This window comes from Nicotiana sylvestris, chromosome 2 (genome assembly GCF_000393655.2).
Source record: "Nicotiana sylvestris chromosome 2, ASM39365v2, whole genome shotgun sequence".
NCBI classification, from domain to species: Eukaryota; Viridiplantae; Streptophyta; class Magnoliopsida; order Solanales; family Solanaceae; genus Nicotiana; species Nicotiana sylvestris.
Genome location: NC_091058.1, coordinates 103,119,032 through 103,140,875, shown reverse-complemented (window position 1 = coordinate 103,140,875; position 21,844 = coordinate 103,119,032).

The window sequence follows — 21,844 nt, the reverse complement described above, 5'->3', positions numbered from 1 at the left end:
TTAACATATTGAGCAAAAATTAGCATGGCATGACCCCAACAAAGTTAGTATTGGCGGAATGTTTCCATTTTTATGGTTTTAGCAAAATGTTCCCTTTTCTATTTGGTAACTAATTTAATTATATTAATCACCAATGTAAATATGTACAAAGTCATAGCTAAGCCAACAAAGCTAGCTATCTAAAGACTGGAAAAAAAAAAAAACACTGTCTAAATAATATAACACCTACTCAACTAACAGGATACTTCAAAAATGAAAGCTCCTAGGATGGTGGACAATTCCAGGAGAGGCTTGCGCACAACAGACGTAGGCTATCTCTTTGGCAATGTCATTGTGTATGGATTCTTTCTTGCATAATAATAAGGTCTGCCCTGGCTCTTTAAATCTTCTGCTTGATATACTTGAACTCTTGAGTATTCATCTTTTTGAGTAGTAGCCTAAGAGATTTCAATTTGAGCCAGATGTTGTTCATTTTCCTGTAACTCAATGTTTGACCCCGTGTTATTGCACAATGTTCAGAAAATCTTCATGTTCTACCCACACATTGAAGAACTTAAAGGGTGATTTTCCACTCCTCTGTTGTAGAGTTAGTTTTAAGGTCATGGTAGAGTGATCAAAGAAGTAAGACATACCATAAGCAGTACTTATATAATCCCATGTCAACATCCATTCATAGTTCCCAAATACCCTATCTGAGCCAAATTTCTTATTGGACCAAGTGTAGTAATCTCCTTCCCATGCCAGTTCAGTTAACCCCAGTGCTTGTATACAATTGGCATTGTCCCTGATCTCTTCACTGTTGACTATGCATCCATGTAGTCTATCTTGTGTGTACAATATTGAGTTAAAATCACCATCAATCAGCAATGGTTTAGTGATTCCTTGAGCAACCTCAGTCAGGTTATCCCATAGGAGTTTCCTTTGTTCAATAGTATTGTATCCATATACTACTGTCAAGTAACAATCAATACTCCCAGTAGTCCACTTGACTAGACATTGGGTATTTGTGCTTCTGTCCTAATCAAGGTAACCGTATAGTAATTAGAGTCCCACAAAATCCAAATCCATCCATTAACAGCATGACTATAATTCTGCATTACATCCCAGCCAGGGGCAATATGACTACTTATTCTACTTGGATTGTGCTTTTTAACTCTAGTCTCAACAATACCAGCTAGCTTTATATTATTGGTTTTCAAGCAGTTTCTCAGCTCCTTCTGCTTAACCATTTATTCACACTCTGACATTCTAAAATAACCAAGTCATTGATTGTTATGTTTATCCCCTCCTCTATTATGAGGCAAGGACTGATTTACACCACAACCCATTCTTGAATCCACCATTTCATTCCTACTTGTAGAAGGTGATAGTATAGGAAAGTGTTAGCGGAAACGTAAAAGAAAGAACACAAGATTTAACGTGGTTCGGATCAAAATAATCCTACGTCCACCAGAGAACAATTGCCCTTTTAATATTAACAAAGGAAGGGGAGATTTCCCAATTACACTTAAGAGAATTTCTCTCTTAACTCTCTACTCACTACAATGTATTGTATTATTTTGGGATGATTTCTACAAGTGAAGGAGTGCATCTATTTATAGAGGTAAAGACCTCCTCTTGATGTCATTGGTGACATCAAACTACCTCCTCTTGATGTCATGGGTGACATCAAAGGAGGAAGCTTCCTCCTAGCATCCACACCAACTCTTTCCACCAACTCTTCCAATTGGCATGCCATTGTTGACTAAACATAAACCAACATTTTCAATCTCCACCTTGGTTTGCGTTTCGAGCGTGTGAACAACTCTGGCCAAAACTTCTAAGCTTACTGGGCAACCCCGTTGTAAGAAACAAGAAGAATCAAACCATTGTTGAACATACCACCTCCACCTAGCAACTGTTCTCTTCGGAGTTGCATCAGTTGATGCACACCCCCGCCAAGTCCTTGCAGTGTGCAAACTTAGCGAGCGGGACTATCTTGGTCAACATGTCTGCAGCATTATCGTCTGTGATAACCTTCACGACCTTGATAGTTCCCTCATCAATAACATCTCGAATAAAATGAAATCTGACATCAATGTGTTTAGTGCGCTCATGAAATCTCTGATTTTTCATTAGATGAATAGCACTCTGACTATCACATCTAAGAGTTGATTCCAGCTGAACCAAACTCAATTCCGCTACTAAACTTTTCAACCAGATAGCTTCCTTTACCGCCTCCGCTGCTGCCATGTATTCTGCTTCTGTCGTAGACAAAGCGACAATCGACTGCAAAGTCGACTTCCAACTGACGGCACTGCCAACGAGGGTAAAGATGTATCCAGTTGTGGACCTTCTTCTGTCAAGATCTCCTGCATAGTCAGAATCCACATAACCGAGAATTGAAATACCTGTACCACTTTTTCGAAAGGTAAGACCAACACCAGAAGCTCCTTTGAGATATCTCAATATCCACTTGACAGCTTCCCAATGCCTCTTTCCTGGGTTGGACATGTATCTACTTACCACACTTACAGATTGAGCAATATCTGGACGTGTGCATACCATAGCATACATAATACTACCAACTGCACTGGCATAAGGAATCTTTGACATATGCTCCACCTCATCCTCGGACTGAGGCATTTGTGACTCTGAAAGTTTAAAATGAGGAGCTAATGGTGTACTTACAGGCTTGCACGTTTGCATATTGAATCTCTCGAGAACCCTTTCAATATACCTCTTCTGAGAAAGATGTACAACATCGTCTTCTCTTGAAATCTCCATACCAAGGATTTTCTTTGCAGCTCCTAAATCCTTCATGTCAAATTCCTTACTCAACAGTTTCTTCAAAGCATTTATCTCTGTAATGTTGTTAGCAGCAATAAGCATATCATCAACATACAACAGTAAATAAATCATTGAGTTACCAGACATCTTCTTGTGATACACACAGCTATCAAATGCACTCCTTGAGAATTCATGTGTAGTCATGAATGCATCAAACCTCTTGTACCACTGTCTAGGGGATTGCTTCAAACCATACAAAGACTTCTTTAGTTGGCATACGTGATCTTCTTTTCCCTCAGCTAGGAAACCTTCAGGTTGATCCATATAGATTGTCTCTTCTAGATCACCGTGTAAGAAAGCAGTTTTGACATCAAGCTGTTGAAGCTCCAAGTCAAATTGTGCAACCAATGCTAGTAGCACGCGAATTGAGCTATGCTTCACGACCGGAGAGAAAATCTCATTGTAGTCAATTCCCTCCTTTTGGCTGAAACCTTTTGCAACCAATCTCGCCTTGAACCTAGCATCTTCCACTTCAGGAATTCCCTCTTTCTTTCGGTAGACCCACTTGCATCCAACTGTCCTCTTCCCCTTTTGTCTTTTCACTAAGACCCATGTCTGATTCTTGTGAAGAGACTCCATCTCTTCAGTCATGGCTAACCGCCATTGTGCGGCATCCTTGCAAGAAGTTGCTTCAATATACGAGGAGGGCTCCAGATCTTTAATCTCTTCTTGTGCAGCTACGAACGCATATGCAATCAAGTTTGCTTGATTTATAAGGCGTTCCGGTTCTCGTGTCTGCCTCTTCTCCCTCCCCTTCGCAATTGTGTATGGTTCATTGACAGCAAGTTCTTCAACGCCTACATCTTCTGACTCATCTTTAACCTGAGTCTCTTGATCCTTTTCCTTGGCAAGCTCCACCGGAAGCTCCACCTGCTCGTTGTTCTTGTTTCCTGAAAACTCCACGGAAACTTTACGGGGATCAAGTATAGAGGATTCATCGAAGGTGACATCTCTACTAACTATAAATTTGAGTAAAGACAAACACCAAAGTTTGTACCCTTTTACTCCATCCACATACCCTACGAATATGGCCTTCTTAGCCCTTGGTTCAAGCTTTCCTTCATTAACGTGATAATAAGCTGGACACCCAAATACTCGTAAGTATGAATAGTTAGAGGGTTCACCTGACCATACCTCATTCGGAGTCTTAAAGTCAATTGCCGATGCTGGAGATCGATTGACAATATGAGCAGCAGTGTGAACTGCTTCAGCCCAAAATACTTTGGACATTTTGGCTTGTAGGAGCATACAACGAGCCTTTTCAAGAAGAGTTCTGTTCATTCTCTCGGCAACTCCATTCTGCTGTGGGGTATGCCTGACAGTCCTATGTCTTGAGATCCCATGAACCTTGCAGAATTCATTAAACTCTTCATTGCAAAACTCCAAGCCATTGTCTGTGCGAAGATACTTGATTTTCCGCTCCATTTGATTTTCAACCAAAATCTTCCACTCTTTAAATGCTTCAAAAGCATCACTTTTTGCCTTCAAAAAATACACCCAAACCTTTCGTGAGAAATCATCAATAAAAATGAGAAGATACCTCTTTCCGCCCTTCGATGGAAGTTTAGAAGGACCCCATAAATCTGAATGGATGTAGTCTAGCACTCCTCTTGTCTTGTGTTTGCCAGTGCTGAAGCTGACCTTCTTCTGCTTCCCTAGAACGCAGTGCTCACAGAAGTCAAGCGTGCTGATCTTCTCACCTTCCAAAAGTTTACGATTGCTCAACATCTCCAGTCCACGTGCGCTCATATGACCCAGTCTCATGTGCCATAGTCTTGCCTTGTCATCATTAGATAACTGCACTGTAGATGCATTTGCAGAGCCAACAATGGTGCTTCCGGCCAATGTGTAAAGGCCGTTCTCCAGCTTGCCTTTCAGCATGACTAAAGAACCTTTAGTCACCTTCATAGTTCCTGCTTCGCTCATGTACCTGTAGCCTTGTTCATCCAGAGTACCCAAGGAGATCAAATTCTTCTTCAGATCAGGAACATGACGGACTTGTGTAATAGTCCTCACGATTCCATCATGGCAGCGAACCCGGTTCCTCCACTTTTCTCGTAGCTGCTAAACCAGTCTTTTCGGAACGTCATATGCAGAGTACAAGCAGAGTCTAACACCCATTTGTTTTCATAACTACTATTATTATTACACGATGTTGTTAGTACATAATCATTATCAAAATTATGTACCTGTTCAACTGTAGATGCACTCGCCTTTTCCTTGGACTTTGACATTGGGCAATCTCGTTCAAAGTGCCCCTTCTTGCCACAACCCCAACACTCTGTATTCTTCTTGTTCACACGAGACTTTGATCTGTGCTTTGATTTGGTCTTTCCCTGTTGGCTAGTCCGGCCTCTTACAAAGAGGCCACTTGCCTGGTCATCTCTATCTCCTTCAATGTGCCTCCGCACATCACTAGAGTTAAGTGCCTGCCGCACTTGCTCAAGCTTGATAGGCTCCTTGCTATACATCATTGAATTCTCAATATCACGATATCCTGAAGTCAATGAAAATAGCAAAGCACATGCAAGCGTCTCCTCCTCCCTTTTAATTCCTGCAATCTGTAAGTCCATGACAAGTTTATTAAACGCATCTAAATGATCTTGTAACGAAGTACCTGACCCCATCTTAAATGTGTGAAGACGCCGTTGTAACAACATTCTTGTTGTCACTGATCGGTCTTGGTATAGCCCTTCTAGCTTTTCCCACAACTGTTTGGCCGTCTCTTCGGTACCCGTACTCACTTCACAAAGCACGTTAGGTGCAAGGGATAGTTGGATTGCACTCAATGCATCCCCTTCAATCTTCTCCTTGTCGGGAGCTGATATATCCGTAGGATACTTTCCGTCAATAGCATGGATTGAACCTTCCCTCCGCAGTAACGCCATCATCTGGATCTTCCAGATATTGAAGTTGTTGCGTCCATTGAATCTATCAATTTCAAACTTCATGGAACTCATATTTGCTTGTTCTTCCTCCTTGGATCGTTAAAGAATCTTGTCGCTCTGATACCAATTGTTAGCGGAAACGTAAAAGAAAGAACACAAGATTTAACGTGGTTCGGATCAAAATAATCCTACGTCCACCAGAGAACAATTGCCCTTTTAATATTAACAAAGGAAGGGGAGATTTCCCAATTACACTTAAGAGAATTTCTCTCTTAACTCTCTACTCACTACAATGTATTATATTATTTTGGGATAATTTCTACAAGTGAAGGAGTGCATCTATTTATAGAGGTAAAGACCTCCTCTTGATGTCATTGGTTACATCAAACTACCTCCTCTTGATGTCATGGGTGACATCAAAGGAGGAAGCTTCCTCCTAGCATCCACACCAACTCTTTCCACCAACTCTTCTAATTGGCATGCCATTGTTGACTAAACATAAACCAACATTTTTAGAAAGTTTATCAAGTTCAGTGCTGGACTAATCACTTCATTATCCTTATTTCTCTGCAATTTAGGCTTCTCTGGTACTCTACCTTATTTTGGTTGGAAATTTTTGGAGTCTCCACTTGGGGAATAATCTGGCTTTGCTGAATTATAGTGGAGATCCCATTCTAATTTTCTTGAGGTTCTGCTGCTATCGCCTCAGGTTCTGTTGCTACCACCACAGGTCCTTTAGTTCTTCATTCATAGGTAACCCTTTTTGGTTTTCTTCTTCTTCTTCTTCTTCTTCTTCTAGGTTGATCCTCTTGTTGTATTTTAGATCCTTTTTGATTGGCACATTTATGCCCAATAGCCTGACATTTGTCACAGTAAATTGGTTTTCACTCATACACCAATTTCTGTTGAAACTGCTTACCTCTAGGATACATCACAGTAACTTCTGTTGGCAAGGTTTTGGTTACATTAGTCTCAATCAGCATCTTCGCATATGAGATCCTTGTTTGCTTAGTTGTACATTCATCATCAAATAATGGTTTTCGAATTGCACTAGCAATCTTACTTAAAGATTCACTCCCCCAGCAATTCACTGGGAGCTTGGGGAAGATCACCTACAGTGGTATTTCTGTGAGGAATTCCTTGCTCAGATAAAAGTCAGGTGTCCATGTTTTCAGGATGATTAGTTTGTTGCTGATGTTATAAGGTCCAATATATAAATTTTTATGTAAATCATCCATCGACTGATACTTAATAACATAGTACCCCTCCTCATGCAGGAATAGATCTGGTTCTGCAATGTCCAGCCAGTGTTGAGCTATATATCTCTTCATTGCATTATGCCCAGGATTCTCTCCAATTATGCATGCAATCATAACACATCTCCATTTCTCTTCCTCTTCTGCTATATCCTGTAATTCCAGTTACACCACTATTTTCCCATCCACTATTGTTGGTGGAATATATCCGAGTGCCATCTCATGTGTTGCTGCTCTATTTTGTTGAAACAGGCTTGTCCAAGGCTTGAGACCTCCAATGGTGGCTTTGCCTGTGTCATTGATGGGAACTTGAGTTTTTTCACTCTTAATCGGGTCTATGTTAGGTCCAATTGCATCAATTTCACTTATAACTTCCTGCTCATGCATTTTCCCTTTGTTTATGTTCTCTCCCGTACCAATCTCCAAATTAGGGTTAGCTACAAGTACTATTGCACTGGTTTTCTCAGAGGATTTCTCTTTGTTTGCTTGTTCCTTCTGATTAATTGATAGAGGAGCACTTAGATTTAACTTCTTACTTACCCTAGTGGTCTTCGATGTTGATCCAATTTTCGTTGAGTTCATCTTCACTTTCTGCATTTCCGGCGTCGACATAACTTGTTCCTGCGATGGATTCAATTTTGTTGCTTGTGTTCTAGTACTTACTGAGCTTCCGAACGTGATTATGGGAGGTTTTTTGGATCTCCCTCGTCCACAACCTCGCCCTTTTCCCATGAAAGTATGTTAACTAACGTGCACTGAGAGCATAAGAGAGAGAGAGCGTGATACTTCTTATCATTTAGCACATAAAGAATTGTGCAAATATTAAGAAAATTGTTCCCTTTTTTTTTACTTGAATACTAAAGTTCTCAAATTTTTAAAACTTGAAATTCTTATTTAAAGGTGGAAAATAAAAGTTAATGATTAATTATTGTAAAATCTTTTGAATGTTACTCCCTCCGGTCCAAAATAAGTGATTTTTTGGCCTTTTTCCTGTGGTCCAAAATAAGTAATTTTTTCAGATTTCAAGAATGAATTAATTATTTTTTTCCTATATTCTCCTTGGAGTAAATAGTGTTGGAATATGTGTTAGGAGCATTTATGTGAGATAGTAAAGGTTCATATGGTCAATTCTATTGCTAATTAATGTTAAAAGGTGGATTTCTTAATCTGTGTGAAAACATCCAAAAAATTACTTATTTTGGACCGGATGGAGTAATAATTTGTGCTTAAATTTTAGTTTAAATATAGATTTTGGTGATTTACCGTAAAAATCTCAAAATTCCATTCTTGGACCTTAGAAAGTGTTGAAGAAAACAAAGTAGGTCTTTTAATTTGGTGTTATTCGACTAAATTGGTGATTGGGCATTATTTATGTTTGTATTTGAAAGCTTTATTTCAAATTTGAGATCATTTGAAGCAGATTTTGGGATTGTTTGATCGAAATTGAAGTTGTAAATTCAAAGAATAGTTTGTTAAAACAACCCAGAAAAAGTATATCAATCCGGTAGACTTCGATGAACAATTTAATGGATAGGTAAATAAAATATAGCATAAACTCTACCGACCAGGTAGAAAAATCCCTGAAGAGTATAAGTATAACAATCCTGCGGACTTTAATGAACAACTTAACATATAGGCAGAGTAATAATTGCATCAACTCTACTGGATTGGTAGAGACATCCTAAAGAGCAATAACATGATAATCCGATAGACTTCGATGAACAATTTAATCCGATAAAGAAACCCCCGAAGAGCAATATCATGACAATCCGGTAGAATTTCGATGAATAATTTAATCCGGTAAAAAAACCCCTAAAAAGCTTATACGAGTCCGGAATCATTTTTTAAATACCACCAATTTGAGAAACATTCCACTAAGACCACCCCCAAAAAGTCCCTTTGTGTCAATCACCCCCATCTTGAGACTTGAATCCTTTTCACGCTACATAACCCAGAAATATGAGCTTAATGAATATAATCAATACGTAAAGTATTTAACGATACAAAGAATCTCTAAACAAGCAATCATAATATATTAATTAATATATTATTCACTATAATTTATTTATTATTAGTCAGAGTATAATAATCTTTTAACTCACACATAACTATTTCGTGAATCAAGTGTGCAAATATCTCTAGAAGAATGTCATGAATCTATATATCTATATCTATATATATATTAAAGAAAGAAAGTTATCATATATAATTAACATTATGGTTAAGCCAAGTGACAAGCTAATAAATGTCAATAGTATATGGTAACTTTATTTTATATTTGACTATTTTAGTTAATCTATATATATATATATTAAAGCAAGAAAGTTACCATATATAATTAACATTATGGTTAAGCCAAATGACAAGCTAATAAATGTCAATAGTATATGGTAACTTTATTTTATATTTGACTATTTTAGTTAAATACAAATATTATATATATATATATATATATATATATATATATATATATATATATATATATAATTAAAAGATAATTTTGAATTTATAGATAAATTTCTATATATATATATATATATATATATATATATATATATATATATATATATATATATATATATATATATTAAAGCAAGAAAGTTACCATATATAATTGACATTATGGTTAAGCCAAGTGGCAAGCTAATAAATGTCAATAGTATATGGTAACTTTATTATATATTTGACTATTTTTTTTATATTATATATATATATATATATATATATATATATATATATATATATATATATATATATATATTCCAATTTATAGATAAAGTATATATATTAAAGCAAGAAAGTTACCATATATATAAGCCAAGTGGCAAGCTAATAAATGTCAATAGTATATGGTAACTTTATATATAAATTAAAAGTTAATTTGGAATTTATAAATAATGTTCTAAAATTCGAATTTAAATTAAAAATAAAAATTAAAATTAATCATGTTATCATACTTAATTTGGTTAATGATCATATGCAATCATGTTAGGAACTTTTGTTATTTTTTCGAATTATTTAAATACTACTTTGCCTCTAACAAAAAAAAACTACTCCATATAATTATAAAACTCTTTCACATTTAAAATCCTATAAGTATAGTTCTTTGAAACACTGTAGCTAGATTTGAACAAAATAATTTTTTTAAAATAAATGTAATATATTGTCACGACCCTAACTCCGAACCCGGTCGTGATGGCGCCTCTCGTGAAGACAAAGCCAGCATATCAAACCCAATTCGCTTTTTATAACAGTTAAACAATATAAAAGCAGTCTAAACATGATTTAATGATAATAAGTAGCGGAAATACAACCCAACACAGCCCTAACCAGGGTGTCACAAGTCACGAGCATCTACTAGGGTATAAATACAATTGAAGGCCTAAAGTGTACAAATACGGACTAATGAAATGAAGAGAGAGAAGAGCAATGCTGCGAACGCCGGCAACTACCTTGCTAAACTCCGATGACCCTACCTCCGATCAGCCAAAATCCGCTACCGGGTGTATAAATACCTGAATCTGCATGCAAGGTGCAGGGAGTAAAGTGAGTACACTAACTCAGTGAGTAACAAATGTAAATAAAGACTGAAGGCAAGAAATCACGTAAAGCAGATCAAGATGCTGCATAGAAGCAGTTCAAAAACCAGTAAGAAAGCAGTGAAGCTGTAAAATCTCTTTAAACATCTTAGCTCAGTTTAAACTTCTTTGAAAATGACTTTTTCAACAGTACGCAAATGAATGCAAAACAGTTAGTGCAGATAAGCACAGAAATCTGCCCCTCGGACACAAATAACGGAGTTTAACAGGTAAATGACCAGTAAATATGAAAGATAAACACATAAAGGTTCGCCCCTCGGGCTCAATGTCAACAATTCTGCCCCTCGGGCAATATCTCAGAACAATACCAGCCCCTCGGGCAATCACATAGAACCGTACCAGCCCCTCGGGCAATAACATAGAACAATACCAGCCCCTCGGGCTATCACATAGAACATCAGACCCTGGGGCTATCACATAGAACAATATCATCCCCTCAGGCTATATCTCACATCACAATGGGTACCCGCGCTCACTAGGGGTGTACAGACTCCGGGAGGGGCCCCTTACGACCCAAGCGCAATTATTAAGCCATCTCGTGGCATCAAATCTAGGTCCTCGGCCTCATATCAGTCAAGCCACCTCGTGGCGTATATATCTCAGGCCCTCGGCCTCATAAACAATATCAACAAGCCACCTCATGGCGTACATATCTCAGGCCCTCGGCCTCAATCAGTATCAGTGCTTCCTCACAACTAGGCCCTCGGCCTTACTTAGTCAAAAATACTCACAAGCCCCTCGGGCATTAGTAAAACAGTATTTCTCAGCCCAAAACATCATTTAGAATATCATTTAAGTCTCAAAACGGAGTAAAAATGGCTGAGTGGTAAAACAGTGGAAAATAACATGATTGAGTTCAATTAATAAGTCAAAACAGTGAGGAAATAGTAAATAAAATCCCCGAAGGATTCAAATAGTTGGCACGAAGCCCAAATATGGCAATCAGCCCAAATTATGATGATAACAAATAAGTTTCAGTCAAATACACGGTAAAATCATCAATCGGGACGGACCAAGTCACAATCCCTAATAGTGCACGACCCCACGCTCGTCAACAAGCGTGTGCCTCACCTCAATATAGCACTACGATGTGCAATCATGGGTTTCAAACCCTCAGAGCATCATTTACAATCATTACTCACCTCGAACCGGCTAATTCTCTAGTTCGAGGCGCCTTTGCCCTCGAATTGGCCTCCACGCGCGTCGAATCTATCCAAAATCAGAACGAATACGTCACAATATGCTAAGGGAACAAAACCCAAGCAAAAAAATCGAATTACTACAAAATTCCAGAAATTGGTCAAACCCGACCCCCGGGTCCACATCTCGGAATTTGACAAAATTCACAAAACTAGAATCCTTATACCCTCACGAGTCTAATCATATAAAAATTATCCAATTCCGATACCTTTGGTCCTTCAATTCATCATTTTACATTTTTGAAAGATTTCACAATTTTCTTCCCAAATTCCATCCCAAATCACGAATTAAATGATGAATTCAATGATGGATTCATGTACTCTAGCCAAATCTGAGTTAGAATCACTTACCCCGATGAATTTCTTGAAAAACCTTCGAAAAATCGCCAAAATCCGAGCTCTCTAGGTCAAAATATCAAATAAAATCCAAAACCCCGTATTTATAGAGTACCCCACAAATTTCCACCTCCGTCGACCGCACAAAATCGACCTGGTCCGCACAAAACTAGTGCGGTCCGCACAAAAACGACCGCGGCCGCACATGCTTTCCTCTATAGTGACATACTTTAGTGTTTTGGCCATAACTTTCGCTACAGAGGTCCAAATTACGATAGCTTTACCTTTTTGGAAACTAGACACAAAGGGCTACAACTTTCGTTTTTGAATCATCTCAAAGTTCCTTGTATATCAAAAGATATGAGCTTCCTAAGTAGGACCAGTGAAATGTCCCCCACCGCGGCCGCACTGCATTTTGTGCGGTCCGCACAGCACCTACCGCGGCCGCACTTTATTTTGTGCAGTCCGCACAGCACTTACCGCGGCCGCACTTCTTTTTGTACGGACCGCGTGGGTGGGTTCCGAGGCCTGCAACCCTTCTGGACTTGCTACAGCTATGATGTTCGGCCTAAAACATCCTGGAACCTACCCGGAACTCCCGGAATTTCAAACCAATTGTACCAACACATCCCATGACATCGTTCGAACTTGTTCAAAACTTCGGAACGCTCACAACAACATCAAATCACCAATTTAACATAGGATTCAAGCCTAAGAACTCCAAGAACTCTTAAATTATGCTTTCGATCAAAAAGTCTATCAAATCTCGTTCGAATGACCTGAAATTTTGCACACACATCCCAGATGACACAACGAAGCTACTGTTACTCTCGGAATTCCATTCCGACCTCTATATCAAAATCTCGCCTATCAACTGGAAAACGCCGAAATCTCAATTTCGCCAATTCAAGCCTAAACCTTCCACGTACTTCCAAAATGCATTCCGATCACGCTCCTAAGTCCCAAATCACCCAACGGAGCTAACCAAATCATAAAGTTTCCGATTCGAGATCATATACAAACAAGTCAAATCTTGGTCAAACCTTTCAAATTTCAAGCTACAAACTGAGAATTGTTCTTCCAAATTCGTTCTGATTTCCCTGAAAACCCAAACCAACTATTTTCACAAGTCATAATACATCACACGGGGATAGTCCTGCCCGAAATCTGGCGATCAAAATGCAAAAGCTCAAAACGACCGGTCGGGTCCTTACATCCTCCCCCACTTAAACATACGTTCGTCCTCGAACGTGCCCAAAGTTGTTCTAAAAGCCAACCAATTGCTGAATAACCTTACCATGCATATACCCGGCGGTGATCCCACGTCACCCTATCTCATATAGGTCTGATAACACAATACAACTAAAATTTCACAATCCAACCTAGACCATAAACCTTAGAACCCTATTTCCACTTCCGAAATCATCCACAAGATCAGAATCTCACATCTATATTCAGAATAGGCCCGAACCAGCTTTAATAACCCATACCTGCAACCTGAGGTGCGATTACACGATAAACCACGCAACTCAAACGCTCGTAGCGATAACTTCTTTTCATAGTAGCTGCCCACAACAACAGAATACCGGTAGAAAACCTCTTATCAACTAAAGTCTCATTCCAACACTTTCATATACTGCCAACGATAAATAAAACATGCAATAAACCATAACCATCTCTCAGATCAACCATTCATGAAGCCACTTCTCCTTTGGCAAATACCATAGCAAATCTCCGAGCCGAACCTCGATATTATCCTTCCAATATGCTGAAATCAAATCCGTTCGTATTCACTAATGTTCCCAATGATCTCCTCTAATCCAACACACCACTCTGGTGACATGACACAGCAATATAGGCCTAAGCCACAACTTGCATAATACACGCACCAATAAGCAACGGTCCGAACATACTCAAATCATGAAAATGACTCAAATGAAAGAGCTGTACCTCAAGCTCACCAGTACCACCACAACACAAGGCTGAGAACCCATCTCGCATCGTAGAAACAGAACACACGAATCTAACCCGCAAGGTCATACCGCCACATAACTTCGTTGCGGTGCGCGATCCTATCCAACACTGCTATACATGAACCGCCTCAAGTCACTATGCTTAAAATCGACAACCACGCACACTTTGATATCTGGAACCAAAGCAAGTCATCATACCCACAGTAGAGAAAATAACCTACACCACACAAACATGAAAGGACATAACCCATACACCATTCACCGAGTAACACCCAATTTTTCTTCCCGCTTGACTTCCACTATGAAACCCCAATAGAACCGCACCCTAGGTGCCTATAACCAACAAATCACAACACCTCTCTCAGCAATACAATTCGGAGCCACCCGAGCCAACTCAAGTTAGAACACACATCCACATTGGCCTGCCAATAAACTCCTCATCAAGGAAATCCTGAGGTTGTTCCTTCAACTCCTCTAACTCTATCGGTGCCATACGATACGGTGCCCGGCATCAAATCAATACCAAAATCAACCACCCTGCCCGGCCACAAGAAACACATCCGAAAAAGTCTATCACCACCGGAACCGAATCAATGGTAGGAACCTCCGCACTGACATTTATCACGAAAGCCCACATAAGAAAAAAAATTCTTCCCAGCCGTCCGCTGGGTCTTCAAAATATAAAACTACTTCAATAGGACATAATCCGTTGAACCTCGTCACTCAATCCGTGGCATTTTCGGCATAGCCAACAGCGCTGCCTTAGTGCAATAGTCCAAAATGACATAACACGGAGACAACCAGTCTGAACCCAATATCACATCTAAAATCTAACATACCAAGCAACGAAAGATCCGCTCGGGTCACCAAACCCCCAATAATCACTAAACAGTGCCGATACACACGACTCACAATTACAATATAGCCTAAATGTGAGAACTTCCCTGACTCTAAGTCCATATGGCACATGACTCAACACACCTGATCCCAATTCCGCAGTCTGAATGCATACCACACCTCGAATACCCGATCATTCCACAAAAGATACTCTAAAATTCCCCTGTGTCACCAAGCAAACTCAAATATCAACAGTCAATCTAACAAGAAAGCGCCGCAATTCCACCGAAGTACCATCAACTTAATCACATTGCCTTTTCTGAAACATATACCCTCTTCAAATCACTCCCATTTAACAATACCATTTCCTTAATCACCTGGAGATCATCCCTCTAATAATCTTAAGTTCATTTCTCTAATCATCTGAAACTGCCCGTGCTACCTAAGAATTTTATGACTTTCCGTTCAAACTGAACCGTAACCTTACACATGCAAATCTCAATCCTCCACAACATACCGCATATACCATACCATCCTAGGATAACATGAGAACTTCATCTCCCTTCCGAGCCACAAACATTTACGTAATCAACTAGTCAAGAACTTTCCATTGATCCCATCTAGAAGAAAATCACTATGCATCCCATGCTCCTCATGCCCACAGAAATTATACATCTCCAATCGAAGTAGAAACCATCAAGAACTCTCCGAGTTCCCCTTGCATGACCCAGACCTGCCAGGACTGAATCTTTCTAACTCGCCCAAGCTACACAAGCCATCAAAACCTAAGAGCATTGCCGCAAAATACCTGTAGGAACTCATTAACCCGTACACACCCAAGGAACTAATCATATCCTTACCATACCGATCCGTCCTACTACCCAGCTATCTCATCTATCCGAGTTTCCTTCTAATTTATCTTCAACTTGATATTCCCTCTTGCCATAGCACCACAATTCCTCAACCCAGACTTACCACTCAAGACCCAAGCATAAAACTACACTGTCTAAGGCTCACAAGCCGCTGAGTACTCTCTCAAATATTTCCAAAAGCACCACATTCAAAATACTTTACTCTAAGAAAACTTCATGCGAATCTAAATCCGTTACCTTTATCTTCCTGATACTGATATATAGAATCCCATAGTTAATGTAGAAAGTACCACAAGTCTTGACATCTTCCAAATGAAAACTCAGTTCTTAACCACATATACGACTTTAAAATACCCCATTGTTACATGTAGAATCTTGAACACATTGGAACCATTCTCGAGAGTCATTCACTCTATTCAAACTACAATTAGCCTGATCATGCGAACCGAACAACCCGTGCCTCGTTGGCACTCTGACACCACAAAATGTGACATCATTCCATTACAACCAAGCAACTTCTCGCTCTATGCACCGAGCATCCTTTACCAACAACAACTCAAGACATTCCGTGATTCTCACACACCTGTGAAGCATCTTATAACCTTTGTTAAAAATTTTCCTTTACTCGAGCCATCCTCGATCTCAATTTCCGCAAGCCATAACTGATTCACCAGCACACCTCAAATTGGAATCAATATAGCACATAACCGTGCAATCAACTAATCAATAGCAGACTCCCCCACTTGGCTCGAAGCCATAGATCATCACACACCCAATGACTCATAACGCATATACTCTCTTGCTGCCATAATACCATAGTGAGATTAAACTCAAATCCCTTTGTAAGCTTGTAAAAACACAGACCATCTAGTACTTTAAATCTTCAGCAAATCTCGCATTCATCCTTGCAACAGTCAAGCCCACTCTCTTAAGCGACTCAAAATTCAAATTTCAACACTTATATTTCACTTGTAAATGAGACCTTCTAAAAGACACATCCTATCACACAACCTCGGAAAACTTCGCAGGAGATAACCCACATGCCTTGTCTTCAACTAACATTTTTGTATACCTTCCACCATCACAAATATTACGCAGTCACTTAGCCTTCCTAAGTCTGAACTCATACTGCAACATGAAATTTACTTCACTCTCAACTGGGAAACATAAAAAAGATCCTTCACACGCCCATAACTCAGGGCTATACCTCGAATCAAGGTGGAATTCAAGCACCTAATAGTTCTTCTATCCTCCAGCAGACCCTTCTCGTCGCTTCCAAATCATATGGGTACATCTCGCAGTACTAACATACTCATCACATAGCTACCTAGCCATCACCTCCACTAACAGGGACACTACCGAACATATAAGTTCAAAAATACTTGCACACACAATCAGCACCTCGGTGCTCAAGCCATAGGCAAAGATCCGGCCTCAAGTCCTCCAGACTGGCCCAACATCAACTCACAGAGATCACATCTCGCCCCTCAATCAGGGAATCACAAGCCATCAATGCACATCCGATACTGAGCGCTCATGCATGCATACGAACGCGTGGAAGGAATTTCAAGAGTTACATTTCAAGTTGAATCAAGGACGCACGATTAGAATTCAAGAATGTGAAGTTTTTCCTAAAGGTTCTGCAGCCTCTCGGGGATAAATACAGACATCTCTGTACTGATCTGCGAGACTCTACTAAACCTGCTCATGACTCGTGAGACCTATGTAACCTAGGCTCTGATACCAACTTGTCACGACCCTAACCCCGAACCCGGTCATGATGGCACCTCTCGTGAAGACAAGGCTAGCCCATCAAACCCAATTTGCTTTTATAACAATTAAACAATATAAAAGCAGTCTAAACATGATTTGATGATAATAAGTAGCAGAAATACAACCCGACACAGCCCTAACCGGGGTGTCACAAGTCACGAGCATTTACTAGGATATAAATACAACTGAAGGCTTGAAGTGGACAAATACGGACTAATGAAATGAAGAGAGAGAAGAGGAATACAGCGAACGCTGGCAGCTACCTTGCTAAACTCCGATGACCCTGTCTCCGATCAGCCAAAACCTGCTACCAGGTGTATAAATACCTGAATCTGCACGCAAGGTGCAGGGAGTAAAGTGAGTACTCTAACTCAATGAGAAACAAATGTAAATAAAGACTGAAGGCAAGAAATCACGTAAAGCATATCAGGATGTTGTATAGAAGCAGTTCAAAAACCAATAAGAAAGCAGTGAAGCTGTAAAATCTCTTTAAACATCTTAGCTCAGTTTAAACTTCTTTGAAAATGGCTTGTTCAATAGTACACAAATGAATGCAAATCAATTAGTGCAGATAAGCACAGAAATCCGCCCCTTGGGCACAAATAACATAGTTTAACAGGTAAATGACCAGTAAATATGAAAGATAAACACATAAAGGTTCGCCCCTCGGGCTCAATGTCAACAACTCTGCCCCTCGGGCAATATCTCAGAACAATACCAGCCCCTCGGGCAATCACTAGAACGGTACCAGCCCCTGGGCAATCAAATAGAACAATACCAGCCCCTCGTGCTATCACATAGAACAATATCAGCCCCTCGGACTATCACATAGAACAATATCAGCCCCTTGGGCTATCACATAGAACAATATCAGCCCCTCGGGCTATATCTCACATCACAATGGGTACCCGCGCTCACTAGGGGTGTTCAGACTCCGGGAGAGGCCCCTTACGGCCCAAGCGCAATTATCAAGCCATATCGTGACATCAAATCTAGGCCCTCGGCCTCATATCAGTTAAACCACCTCGTGGCGTATATATCTCAGGCCCTCGACCTCATAAACAATATCAACAAGCCACCTCGTGGCGTACATATCTCAGGCCCTCGGCCTCAATCAGTATCAATGTTTCCTCATAACTAGGCCCTCGGCCTTACTCAGTCAAAAATACTCACAAGCCCATCGGGCGTTAGTAAAACAATATTTCTCAGCCCAAAACATAATTTAGAATATCATTTAAGTCTCAAAACGGAGTAAAAATGGCTGAGTTTTAAAACAGTGGAAAATAACATAATTGAGTTCAATTAATAAGTCAAAGCAATGAGGAAATAGTAAATAAAATTCCCGAAGGGTTCAAATAGTTGGCACGAAGCCGAAATATGGCAGTCAGCCCAAATCATGATGATAACAAATAAGTTTCAGTCAAATACGCGGTAAAATCATCAATCGGGACGAACCAAGTCACAATCCCCAATAGTGCATGACCCCACACTCGTTTGTGTGCCTCACCTTAATATAGCACTACGATGTGCAATCCGGGGCTTCAAACCCTCAGAGCATTATTTACAATCATTATTCACCTCGAACCGGCTAATTCTCTAGTTCGCGGCGCCTTTGCCCTCGAATTGGCCTCCACGCGCGTCGAATCTATCCAAAATCAGAATGAATACGTCACAATAAGCTAAGGGAACAAAACCCAAGCAAAAACAATCGAATTACCACAAAATTCCAGAAATTGGTCAAACCCCACCCCGGGCCCACATCTCGGATTTTGACAAAATTCACAAAACAAGAATCCTTATACCCTCACGAGTCTAACCATACAAAAATTATCCAATTCCGATACCATTTGCTCCTTCAATTCATCATTTTACATTTTTGAAAGATTGCACAATTTTCTTCCCAAATTCCATCCCAAATCACGAATTAAATGATGAATTCAATGATGGATTCATGTACTCTAGCCAAATTTGATTTAGAATCACTTGCCCCGATGAATTTCTTGAAAAACTTTCGAAAAATCGCCAAAATCCGAGCTCTCTATGTCAAAATATCAAATAAAACCCAAAACTTCGTATTTATAGAGTACCCCACAGATTTCCACCTCCGCGTACAGCACAAAATCGACCGCAGTCCGCACAAAAACGACCGCGACCGCACAGGCTTTCCTCTGCAGTGACAGACTTTAGTCTTTTAGCCATAACTTTCGCTACAGAGGTCCAAATGACGAAGTCTTTACCTTTCTGAAAACTAGACACAAAGGGCTACAACTTTTGGTTTTTAATCATCTCAAAATTTCTTGTATATCAAAAGATATGAGCTTCCGAAGTAGGACCAGTGAAATGTCCCCCACCGCGGCCGCACTGCATTTTGTGCAGTCCGCACAACACCTACCGCGGCCGCACTTCATTTTGTGCGGTCTGCACAGCACATACCGCGGCCGCACTTCTTTTTGTGCGGACCCCGCGGGTGGGTTCCGAGGCTTGCAACCCTTCTGGACTTGCTACAACTATGACTTTCGGCCTAAAATATCCCGGAACCTACCCGGAACTCCCGGAACTTCAAACCAATTGTACCAGCACATCCCGTGACATCGTTCGAACTTGTTCAAAACTTCGGAACGCTCATAACAACATCAAATCACAAATTTAACATAGGATTCAAGCCTAAGAATTCCAAGAACTCTTAAATTATGCATTCGATAAAAAAGTCTATTAAATCTCGTTCGAATGACTTGAAATTTTGCACACACATCCCAAATGACACAACGAAGCTACTGTCACTCTCGGAATTCCATTCCGACCTCTATATCAAAATCTCGCCTATCAACCGAAAAACGCCGAAATCTCAATTTCGCCAATTCAAGCCTAAACCTTCCACGGACTTTCAAAATGCATTCTGATCAGGCTCCTAAGTCCCAAATCACCCAACGGAGCTAACCAAATCATAAAGTTTCTGATTCGAGATCATATACAAACAAGTCAAATCTTGGTCAAACCTTTCAAATCTACAAACTGAGAATTGTTCTTCCAAATCCGTTCCGATTTCCCTAAAAACCCAAACCAACGATTTTCACAAGTCATAATACATCACAAGGGGCTAGTCCTGCCGAAATCTGGCGATCAAAGTGCAAAAGCTCAAAATGACCGGTCGGGTCGTTACATATATAGGCTACACGTCTATGTTTATCTAAATAACAGAAAAGAGTTTATAAAAAATCAGTCAATATTAAAAAAAAAAAAAGAAGTTGTTTCTTTTTTCTTCTTGAAGAATATTTGTTTGAAAAGTCAATTTGCATAAATGGACTTCAAACAAATAACAAAACTTTGGCTAAACAATTGCTATCATTAATTTCAATTTAGCACATTCAAGGAATTGAAGGGTATAAGGTGAAACCCCTTCATTTAGCTGTAGTCAAGCCAATATTGCAAGAGTATAATATTTTTTTCGTCAAAGAATATTAGTTGTGAATCATTAGATTATGTGAAAGGTTTTTTTCAAACTCAACAAGAGATAAATTGGTTTCTAATTGATAATTTTTATAGTGACTTTTAAATGTAACAAAGAGTAATATAAAGAAAAAATTGGTATGACGTGGAATATTTTTTTAAAAATGTAAACAAATTATTTTGAAAAAAATCTTTATTTTTTTAATTCAAAGATAATAAAAATATAAGATATTTTTGAACATTAGTAGAGAGTTTTAAAATTATTATAATAGAAGTTATATAATGGATAAACTCAAAAAATCAAAATCTTATGGAATATTTATATAATATCCGGTCATATTTATTGTTTACTTTTTATAGCTAATATAAATAGATAATATACCGACAACACACGATTATACACATATTATATATGAATTATAAATTACACATCATTCAATTTTTTAATTTAAGTGGTCGGGTGAGCACCTATTTAGGCTGATTAGATAAAGCCAAAAGAAAAATATGAAATAATTTTAACCAAAGACTAAAAATATAATTAAAGTTCATATGTAGACAATTTTTATTAAAACTCATCCTTTTATAGTGAAATAAATTAATTTTTTGTAACAAAAGAAATAATGACATAAAAAAAAGATAAAAAAATATATATTGAAAAAAATATTAGAAAAATCTAAAAACGAGAAATAATAGATGACAACAAATTTCTTCTTATGTTTCATCTTTGTTGAGTATAAAAATTTTGAATGTTAATCTCATCGATTTCAAATATTTTTTTTCAACACAAATACATAGATTATCACTTGTGTTACAAGTGAATTCAGTGTTTCGACGC